Source organism: Eubalaena glacialis, chromosome 14 (assembly GCF_028564815.1).
Source record: "Eubalaena glacialis isolate mEubGla1 chromosome 14, mEubGla1.1.hap2.+ XY, whole genome shotgun sequence".
Lineage (NCBI taxonomy): Eukaryota > Metazoa > Chordata > Mammalia > Artiodactyla > Balaenidae > Eubalaena > Eubalaena glacialis.
The window spans coordinates 21,172,867-21,183,824 of record NC_083729.1 but is presented as its reverse complement, the minus strand read 5'-3'; positions in this window follow the sequence as shown (position 1 = coordinate 21,183,824).

Here is a 10,958-nt window from a genome sequence, read left to right as displayed (position 1 = left end):
CCAGGAAGCCCCACTGCTGCTGCCACTGAATTTGTGCTTTATACTTGTGCCACTGGCTCCACCAGCACTGGAAACCGCTTCTAGAACTGCCACCACTGGAGCCTCTGAAAACAGATTGTGGCTGCTGCCACCACTCTCATCAGAGTAGAACCTGCATATTCTGGCCTTCCTTGCATCACGGTCTAGGGGTGGAGTGAGGTCATGTGCCCGCGCCCTAGCTCAAGAGAGGCGGGGACAATATGAATTTCACATTTCACTTTCAGCTTCTGTACTGGGAGGCAGCCTCTGCTTCAGCAGACAGGGGAAACCCTTAAACATAGGAAAGGGGGGCAGGTGCTGATTGGCCCAATACGACAACTGTTCTCTACACTGTGGACCCTGGACACCTGCCCTGGGTGTGTGCCGTGCTCTAGCACAGGGTCTGCCAGTCTTAGTACTATTGACGTTTGGACCAGGCACTTCTTTGTGGTGGGCTATCCTGGGCATTGTGGGATGTTTAGCATCCAGGCCTCTATCCACCAGGTGCCAGTAGCACCCCTCCAGTTGTGAAAGCTAAAAATGTCTCAGTAGATTGCCACATGTGCGCTGGGGGTGAATTTGCCCCTGGCTGAGAACAACTGCTCTAGGAGATGTGTAGGAAATGTGTAATATGTCTGAGGAAGCAAGACTGATTTAACCCGGTTCCCCAAGCTTATTTGACCATGGAGACATTTTCTTTTCTCTAACTCTCTTTGGCTTTATTTCACAGAACTTCTTCGGGAAATGCTGAGTTTGTAACTGGGGCCCTCTTTCTTCATGTTTCATGGAGGTAGGAGGGTGCACAGGCCAAATGGCACTCCAGGTCTCCCTGTCACCACCTTCCCATCTGTCAACCTCCCTGGACAAGGCTGAGGCTCCTTGAGGTCCAGCTTTGTGAGGACCCACTCTCTGGGGAGTTAGTTGTGACTTTAGGAAACATTCCCAGGGTCCCAGGGAGGGGTCTGCAGAATGCCATTCAACATGGAGAGTCAGTCTTTTCCCCTTGGCTGTGAACCTGCCCTGCAGGCAAAGGTATTGCTCTAACCACCAGGCACACTGTCCTGGGGATACACCTCTGCCTGTGGCGGCCCACTGGAGCCCCTGCACTGTTTGACAAAGATCCCACAAGATTCAGGCTCGGGACTTCCCTGGTGGTCCAGTGGTTAAGACTCCGTGCTCCCAAAGCAGGGGGGCTAGGTTCCATCCCTGGTCAGGAAACTAGATCCTGCATGCCGCAGCTAAGACCTGGTACAGCCAAATAAATAAATAAATATTAAAAAAAAAAAAGATTCAGGCTCAAGCACGGCTGGTCTCCAATATGTGGGCCCAGCCTCCCAGTCTGTATTCCCCACACGTCCACTACGTCAAGGCCCAAGGAATGCCCTGGACACAAGGCCAAGTCTGCCCCAACCCAGGAAATATCCTCATCACCGCGATGCTGGATGGGGTCACAGACCCTAGAAGGGTGGGGCCGCTGCCCACTGGCCTTACCTTTAGGAAGGAGCTTTTGGAGCTGCTGCAGCAGGCTGGGGAAAGGAGCGTGGGGAAGCAAGTGTCCTTGGCAACTCAGCTGTCCATTCTGGAGGCTTCTGTGATCCCGCAGTTTTCCCATACAGATGGCTCTGCTCCTGCCTGCAGCTTCACATTTGGAGCTCACTCACATGGCTTAGAGTGTCTCTCGCTGACCTTGGCTCTTAACCTTGGGAAACTGGGACTTTGGAAATATAATAGTGTCAGGGTTAAACAAACCTGTGTTTGACCTTGGTCGCACCACTTAATGGTGGAGTGATCTTGGCCAGGTCACCCTTATTTCGGAACTTTAATTTCATCATCCATGTAGATTTTTAAAAAGCACTTTTCCTGCTCCTACATTTGATAATTCTAGATTTTAGGCACTAAAAGGTGGCTCCTGGGTGAGTCTCACTGAAGCCTTCCTGAGAGTTTAGGGAATCGTGTTCTGGACCACAGGGTGCATCTTCATGGGGCAGGGGAGACAACGGGAATGAAAAAACAAAGGCTTAAAAATGCCTTGGATCCCAACCAGCCAGAGGATGCGCGAATGGAAAATTCCTGCTGTGTGTCAGAGGCCCACCTGGCCCGGGTGACAGCCAGCGAGCCAGACACACAGGCCCCACTGCGTGTTTAGACAGCACTTTTCCTGCCCTGGCCAGAGTTCACCCTGCCCCCCACCAATGCTCATCCTGGGGAGTGGGGAGGGGCGGGGGTCCTCACCCAGGCCCAGGAAAGCTTCCTGTGTGTTAATATCTGAGCAGGGGCTGGGGAGTGGTAGCGTGAGCTGTAATAGGAAGGATGAGGAGCAGGAAGCCCAGCTTTGGCCCCAGTCTGCCCTGAACCCATCTCTGTGACCTAGTCCAGGACTCAGGGTCCTCGTCTGTGTGGTGTGTGGGGTGGGCAGGGAGGTCTGCAGAGTCCTCATCAGCCCTGACATTCCGCTGGCGGAGACCTACATTCTCTCAGAGATGCCACATCTGCCTTGGGAGAGGCCAAGGCCCCTTTCAGGGGCAGGATCTGGGGGCAACTCTCGGAAGCTTCCCTCAGCCTTAAGCTCACCGTCTGAGGAAGTCAGCCAAGCCATTGTCGGGAACTGTGGGATCGCCAACTTTGCCAGCACTCTCAGTGCCCACCGAGGCTTGCAGGTGATCCCTGGGGGGCAGGCTCTGGGTGAGTGTAATGAAATGGACTCACTCCACTCAAAGATGGGGGCCAAAGGGGTGGGGGTGATGGACCCGGGAGAGGCCAAGAGGAGCCCTGAGCCAGGGGGGCAGCGCTTGTCCAACACCATTTGGGGGAGAGGCCCTGAATCTGCAAACGCTCCGGGGACCAGGCCCCATGCTCTAGTGTGGCCTGGGAAGGTCGTTGGGCTGCACCATGGCCAGGATGTAGTGGCCCTCAGACTTTGCACACATCCCACGCTCATAGCCTCAGATGTCTAGGGGTCCAGGGCCAAGCTGGGGCAGCCGAGTGTGGGTGGGGGGATTCAGAGCCCACATTACGGTTGAACACATTGGCCAAGGCTGACCTGCAGGTTCCTGACTCTTGGGATTTTGGTTGGCAGGTTGGGTCTATGGGTTGGATTAGTTCTGAGAGCCTGACAAGGCCTGGTCTGGGATAATGGTTAATTCACCAGGGTCATGCCACCTGGGAGGTCCCTTGGTCAATGCAACTTGGTCTACTGGACACCCTCCCTTGAATTACCTCTTCTTAGCTCAGGTTCCCACAGAGAGAAAATCCCTCTCAGTGCCTTTTACCTCTCCCCTGGATGCCAAGAAAATGTGACAAATTTCCACCCAAGGACACCACTGCTTCTGAACTCTGCCCATCCCTAGCCTATCTCTGCCCAGACCACCCTTCAGGCAATTACTTGAAGGAAAGTACTGGAATGACACCACAGACAAGCCAGAGCAAGGACAGCCCTGGCCCAGACAATGAGTCACTCTGCCTGGCTGCTGGTACCAGCCCATTGGAGAGGGTTTCCAGTCCTCATCCTGGCCTACCATTCCCCTCCTTCCCTCCATCCTTCTGTCTAAGGCCAGAGCTGAGCTCCCCTAGTCACTCAGAAGGAATGGTCTCTTTCTCAGATCCTAAGTCAGCCCCTCAGCGCCAGGGCACACCTGCCCTCTCTGAAGCCCCAGCTGCCAGCGCTGCCAGTGACTTACTCCAGGGAAGCTGCCTGCACCGCCCACCCCGCCCTACCCCAGGTCAGTTTCAGGACCCCTTCCACTCAGGAAATCCCTTCTCCTATGTTTTGTTTCCCCCAGCCTGTGTTTTTTCCCTCTGATTCCTTATACGTGCTCCCAGCGATTCGGGTCACCCAGAAATCTCTTTCTTGCCTCTCGCGGGACCAGAGTCTACATCACAACGTGCATCTCTGAAATTCAAGGATGCTTCAGGGTGGGGATAGATGGGAGTGCGTACACACTGTGTGTGTGTGTGTGTGTGAATGCACATGATTTGGGCATCATCTCGGTCTGCACAGAGTACAATGTCTCCCTCTTACAAAGGTGATCATAGACTGCTCCCTCCTTCCAAGTCAGCCAGGCCAGGTGAGGGCAGGTTCTGAGAGGTCAGCTGACCTCCCTTCTGGGTCATGCCACAGAGCAGGGCATGGTTTCCAGGAGCCTGAGCCTCGCCTCAGATCTCTTTCCACCCCGTGCTGCTTGGGTACTAAGAGAGGGAGGTGTGAGCCCAGATATCGTTAGTGAGGGGTGGTATTGGAAGGCAGCTTGACCCTGGGGAGGGGTTTGGGCTCAGTGGGGTGTGGGATGATGTTTGGAAACGATCACCAGGGGAGTCACTCACTTTTCCAGAGTGTTCCTTCGGTCCCACAGCTCAGGATGCATCCTGATTTATGAGGCGCAGGATTCCAGCAGCTCTGGGAAGGGTTCTGGTTTCTGCCCGGTCTAAGCTCTGAGGAGAGGCAGAAGGGAGGGGCTGGCACTGGAATGTTAGGAGTTAGGAGGCTGAGGGAGCAGAGCCTGGTAGGACTCAAGCAGGAGCCCACCGAGGATGGAGGATGCTTCCACCTGCCTTTGGCTACAGACCCTCAAGCCAAAGGAGGAGGATGTGAGCCCCAAGTCTGCGGGAAGCAGTGTCCTCTGAGCAGATAGGGTCCCTGGATGAGCAGCAACTCCCTGTCGGCCCCCTCGCGGGGCTGGTTGCTTCTGTTCTGAGACTGAGCTGTCCTGTCACAAAGCACAGCAGTGTTCGTCCGAGCCACAGAGGAAAGGTGTGCACTGTGCATTTGCTTCCATTTAACAAACGAGGAGACTGAGGCCTTAGCTTAAGAGACGCTAAGTACTGCCAGGTCTCACAGCTAGGAAGTGGTTGAGCCAGGCTCCAAACTGACACCTTCTAATTCTACATCCAGTCTCTTTCCATGAGCACAGACAGATCCCGTAGCTACTCAGAGCACTGGTGCGGCACAGGGGAAGGGGCAGTGAGTCTGCAGGCAGTCAAGCCCAGGTTCCAATCCCACCCCCTGCTAGTATTGACTGTGTGAATTGGGGCATGTTGCCAAAGCTCAGTTTTCTCATAAATAAAGCGGATGTAATCAGGGATGCACGGAGCTGGCTCGTTCTAGCTCCCAAAAGCCAATTGTGTGTATTTCTTTTCAATTCCTCATTCAGTCATATGAAGCTGGTTGGCTTGAAAAGGGCCACAGCAGAGTATTAACACCAAAGAAATGAGCAAACCTGCAGGTCAGGCCTTTGCTCCCCAGAGGGCCAGTTGTTAGCATTTCCCAGATCATCCCTGGGGACAATTCTCACCCTACAGGACTAAAGAGTGAATCAGCTAGTCTGGCAAGTTCTTACCACCATGTCTGGATTGGAGCAAATACTCACAAATGATCGGCAAAGGTAAATGTTTTATCTTTTCTTCATCCTTATCATGTTTTATCCCTTTATTCACCAGGAGAGTAATCTGGGCAAGAGGAATTTTCTTCCATCATATCAGTGAAGACATTGAGGCCCCGAGGGACCAGGTGATTGAGCACAGAGGGGGTAAGAGGTAAGCCTGGATTTGAACCCAGATATTTATGCTGGGCCCTGGCCACTACCCTTGGCTGCCTTCCCGCACGAGACAATTTAAAATCTCAGAAATATGGGGATCCTAGAGCCAGAAAGAATGTTGGAGATCATCTTTTGACAGTTCAGGTCCCTCATGTCACAGATGAGGAAACGGAGGCCTGGAGAAGGAAGGACCTACCCAAGGTCACTCCACCAGTTATGGACCAGTTGGAATTAGGATCCCAGATCTCTGGATTCCCCATCTAGATCTCTCTCCACTGGACCAAGCTGCCTTGAGACCCCTGAACTGGGGTGGGATTATCCTACCCAGACAGCACGGCTGATGCCCAGTATGAAGGGAACAGGATGGCTATTAGGGAGACTGCCATATTTCCATTCCGGGAGAGGGGATGTAAAAATAATGTTATTTGTTCTGCCTACACCACCAAGTTATGTGAAACTGTCCTGTACATGCCGAAGGACTTACAAATATAAGTTAGTGACATTTTGTCAATCAGCAAACATTTATGAGCCAGAGGCTCCCACAGGCAGACTTTGGGCCTCTGTGGGCAATAGAGCACTGGCATTGATGGGCCAGGGCTGGACCCAGCTCTGTAATCCCCATGGCCCTGCTCATGTCCTCCCTTGCTCCCTCCCTCTCTCCCTCCCTCCCTTCCTTCCTTCCTTCCTCCCTTCCTCTCTCTCTTCTTTCCTTCCTCCCTCCCTCTCTTCTTTCTTTTCATTTAATAAATATTCACAGATTGCTAGCCTTCTGCCAGGGCCCCACTTGGTGCTAGGGAAGCAAAGATGAATAAGGCAAAGTCTTACCCTAAAGCATCTCACAGAAGAGAAAAAGGAAACAAACATGAGAAAGAGCCACCAGGAATCTGTCCAGGGGCCAGAGGGGCTCAAGGGGCATTGCGTTGGTCAATTGTGTGTGTGTATGTGGGAGGGGTTGGTAGGGAGAAAGGACACTTCTTTGCAAAAGAAGCACTGAGGAGGTGTGAAATAGCCTGGAAGTTTCTGGAAATGGTAAACATGGGCTTGGGTTTACAGTATAAGCTTTGGTCTGGAGTCACACAGGCAGAGTTTGGAAGCCTGGCTGTGCTGTGTGCTGTGTCACCTAGGCTGTGTCACTCTGTCATTTGTAAAATGGGATGATAATTTTTACCTCACAGGGTCATTGTGAGGATTCACTGAGATCATTTATTCTGCAAGATATATTCTGGGTGCCTACCACGTGCCAGGCACCTTTCCAGGCATGAGAGGGCACAGGGAATAAAATAGGTCAGGTCCCTGCCCTCATGGAGCCTATATTCTAGTGCAAGGGGACGAACAGTGAACAAATACAAACATAGCATGGTGTCAAGTTCCTGTAAGTGACTGAAACTAATAAAGAAGGTGTTTGGGGGTGGTTCCTGGGGTGCAGTCCCCAAGATGAGGATTTGTTAATGGTGTGGTCTCAGGGAGAACAGTGGGGGAAGGGAGGACACAGACAAAGTCCCACACGGGCAGCCCCAGCCTGATCTCTCTGGGGCTCTGGAGTGTAAGCTATGCTGGGAAGGGTCCCAGCCTAGACAAGGGGAAGATGCTGTGAGTTAGTATGTGCTTAGGGTAGCGTCTGGTGCACTCCTTAGCCATGGAATGAATGTCCCTGAAGCCTAGTCAGTCTCTGTCTCTGGACCACCTCGCCCACCCTTTGCCACCGTGTGATTCCGTGATCCAGAACAACCTGCATTTTTCCAGAACTCTCTGTGTCCTCTCACTGCTGGGTACCTCTGCCCCTGCTGTTCCTTCCTGGAATACAACGTCTCCACTGTTCTCCCTGGAAAATTCTTAGTCATTCTTCAAGTCTCAGCTCAAATGCTGCCTCTATGTCTGGGAAGACTCTGCCAGGCCTTCCTGGGGACTTTCTTCTGCATAACCTCTGGATTGGTCTGGACCACCAGCAAGGTAATAATATTGCTTTAAAATTGCCTGTTCATGAGCCTGTCTGCCCACTAGGCTGGGAGCTCCTTGATGACTTGGACAGGTTTTTTTCAGTGCTGGGTCTCCAGAGTTTTGGACACACAGTAGGGCCTCAGGAAACATTTGCTGAATAAATGAATGACTCTGTCACTGAGTAGCTTTGTGCCTTTTGGTGAGTCAGATAATCTCTGTGAGCCTCAGTTTTCCCATCAGTAATTATAGCTACACCTAAATCATAGTGTTTTTAGAAGGCCAAGTGTGATAATGAATATAAACTCTGAAGTAATATCCAGATGTGTTTTTTTTTTTTTTAAATAAAAAGGTAGAAGAGAAAAGATCCATTCTGGAGCTCAGCAGTGGCTAAAGGGACCCAAATGGCTACAGAAGACCTTGGGTCAGTCCAGAAGACCTGTGGAGAACATTTCAGTAGGAGAGCTCTGAGCAGGTGCCGGGTTTGCACCCTGCCTTCTCTGACATTTCCTCTGCCACCAGCCAGGGCTTGAAGCTCTGGTTCTAGATAGGAGATTATAACCCCCACGGACCCTCACTCTCCACTTGCAATAACTCAGCAATAACAATACACATCCAAGCCATTGGTATCGAGAGGAATGGAAACTTCTTCCTGCAGGTGAAGAACTGATGAAGGGAATCTTGCTAATTGGACACAGGACTCATCTGTGGTCACCGTTGCAGGTAAATCTTGTATAGGGATGCCTCAACTCTGTAAACTTTGTTCCAGCCCACATCCAGTCTCTTCCAAGGCTGTTCTTCTTTTCCTGACTCTCCGAGAAGACTGTCTTCCCTTACTAGTCTGTTCTGTTCTTCCATATCATCTGCCAAGCTCTCCCTCCATTATCCTGGTCTCCAAGGAACCAGAAACAGGATCTTTTCCTCCATTCTCCCCTGGCTCCAAGTTCTCTGGAGTCCTCAGTGTTGTTTCCTCTTTGGTCCCATCTTGATTCCACCCAGGATTTGGGGGCCTTCTTAGTTACATCAGCACATGGAGATGGCCTCCTCATGGAAGAGCTTATGATTCCAGAGTCCCTCCCTCAGCCACAGTACATGGCCTAAAGTACCCCCCCCCTTACATATAAGATGGTTATTTATCCTTCAGTGTATCATCGTCAAACCACTCCTTAACTCCAGGTGGCCTGGCTTGCTTTCCCACCATTCTGCAAAACTTTTCTTGCTCTCTCTAAGACACCTATGAGCTACTCTTGACCAAGTTAATTAGCAGGTACAGCCCTGTGCCTTCAAGCTTCAAGCCCACTCCCAAACCATTTAGCCAGTCCCTAGTACAAATGAGTCCTGGTGAAGATCCAATATTGTAGAGTAGTAAATTTTCCCCTAATTAATCTATAAATTAAGTGAAATCCCAATAAAAATTTAGTAAGAGTTTTAAAAAATAGAATTTTAAAAGCAAATTCTAAAAGTCATCTAGAAGAAAAAAATGAACAAGAAGAGCCAGGTGAATTTTGACACAGTAAGAACAACATATAAACATTTACTATAAAGTGGTCAATACAGAGTGATATTGATGTATGAACAGATAATCCAAACAATGGAACAGAGTAAAGAAATAGATCCATGGAAATCTAGCGTATGTGAGAAGGGCATTTTAAATCATTAGGAAAAGACTGACTAGTCAAGAATGGTTTTGACACAATAGATTACCCACTTTGGAAGAAATTAAATTAGATACTACATTGGTGATGGTTTTAATTTCTGAAAAGAGAATTCATTCTACTATTTTAATCAGAAAGAAATTTGTGGAACTTATGTATAGCTGCCAGAACTGTGAAGAGAGTTAGAGGAAAAGGATTTAGATTGAGCTTACCAGAATGACTTCCAAAGCCACAGTGCAGAATTCAACCACTGAAGGAGATGCTGTTGCTACAGTCTGGAAGCTTCCAGATAGTAGGAAGTTTTTGCCATGGGTGCTATTCCAAAACTACAGCACCTCTGCCAGGATCTGCCCTAGTAAAATGGAAGCTGTGCTGCCTTTTTCTCCAGGTAACTCAAAGCTTCATGTGAGTTGTATCTGCTTAGGTCTTTTAAAAAGTAGACACCAAAATGGAGTTAGAAGGACAAGAGATTTGTTGGGACACTGCATGTAAAAGATAAAGGGGGGACTTCCCTGGTGGCACAGTGGTTGGGAATCCACCTGCCAACGCAGGGGACATGGGTTTGATCCCTGGCCCAGGAAGATCCCACATGCCGCAGAGCAACTAAGCACGTGCGCCACAACTACTGAGCCTGCGCTCTAGAGCCCACGAGCCACAACTATTGAGCCCATGTGCCACAACTACTGAAGCCCACGCGCCTAGAGCCCGTGCTCCTCAACAAGAGAAGCCACCGCAATAAGAAGCCTGCGAACTGCAACAAAGAGTAGTCCCCGCTCTCCGCAACTAGAGAAAACCCATGCGCAACAGCGAAGACCCAAGGCAGCCAAAAATAAATAAATAAAAAATAAAATTTTTTTAAAAAGATAAAGGGAAGGAGGAGCAGGAGCAGCAGGGAAAACCTTCAGAGTGTAATTTAGGTGTGACATCTGTGAAAGGAAAGGGAGAAGGAAAGAAGATTGGGTAGAAAGAGCTTCAGACTGTGATGCAGCTTTGAGAAAGTCTTGGCTACTACAACATTGCCCATGGAAGAGTTATTCTATGTGGGGAGAAATGGCCACACTCTAGTTTCCTCTTCATGCTCAGTCATTGGCTTGGAGCTGTGGCAGACTCTGAAGGCATCCAACTGGGGGAATCTCCATTACATCTGGAATCCTATCTTCAAGATAGTCTGCAATATAGGAAGACATACCAGAAGGGCATTGATATGAATGTTGATCCAGCTAATCTATAGTATCTATCTATAACAGACCCTTACCTCACACCATATGCAAACTAAATTTCAGATGGATTAAAGAGGTGCAGGTAAAAAACAAACCTATACAATTACTGGAAGAACATAAAGAAAATATAGGGACATATTTCTGTAACCTTGGAATAGAGAAGGTCTTTTAAAGCAAAACACAAAATCTAGAAAACATAGGGACGTATTTTAAATTAGTTTTTAAAATTTATTTCCATGTTTTAAAAAGTAATAAACATTAACATACTTAACGGTGACAAATTAGATGCTTTTCCTCTAAGATTGGGAACAAGACAAGGATGTCCCTCTCACCAGTCTTATTCAATATTGTGCTGAAAGACCTAGCTAATGCAAGAGGACAAGAAAAGGAAATAAGATATACGGAATGCAAAGGAAGAAATAAAACTGTCTTTGTTTGCAAATAACATGATTGTCTATGTAGAGGGTCACAAAGAATTAATGAAAACTGGAAATAATATTGTGATTATAGCAAGGTTCAGGATACATGGTTAATATACAAAAATTAGTTACTTTCCTATATACCAGCAGTGAATAATTAGAATTTGACATTAAAAAGAC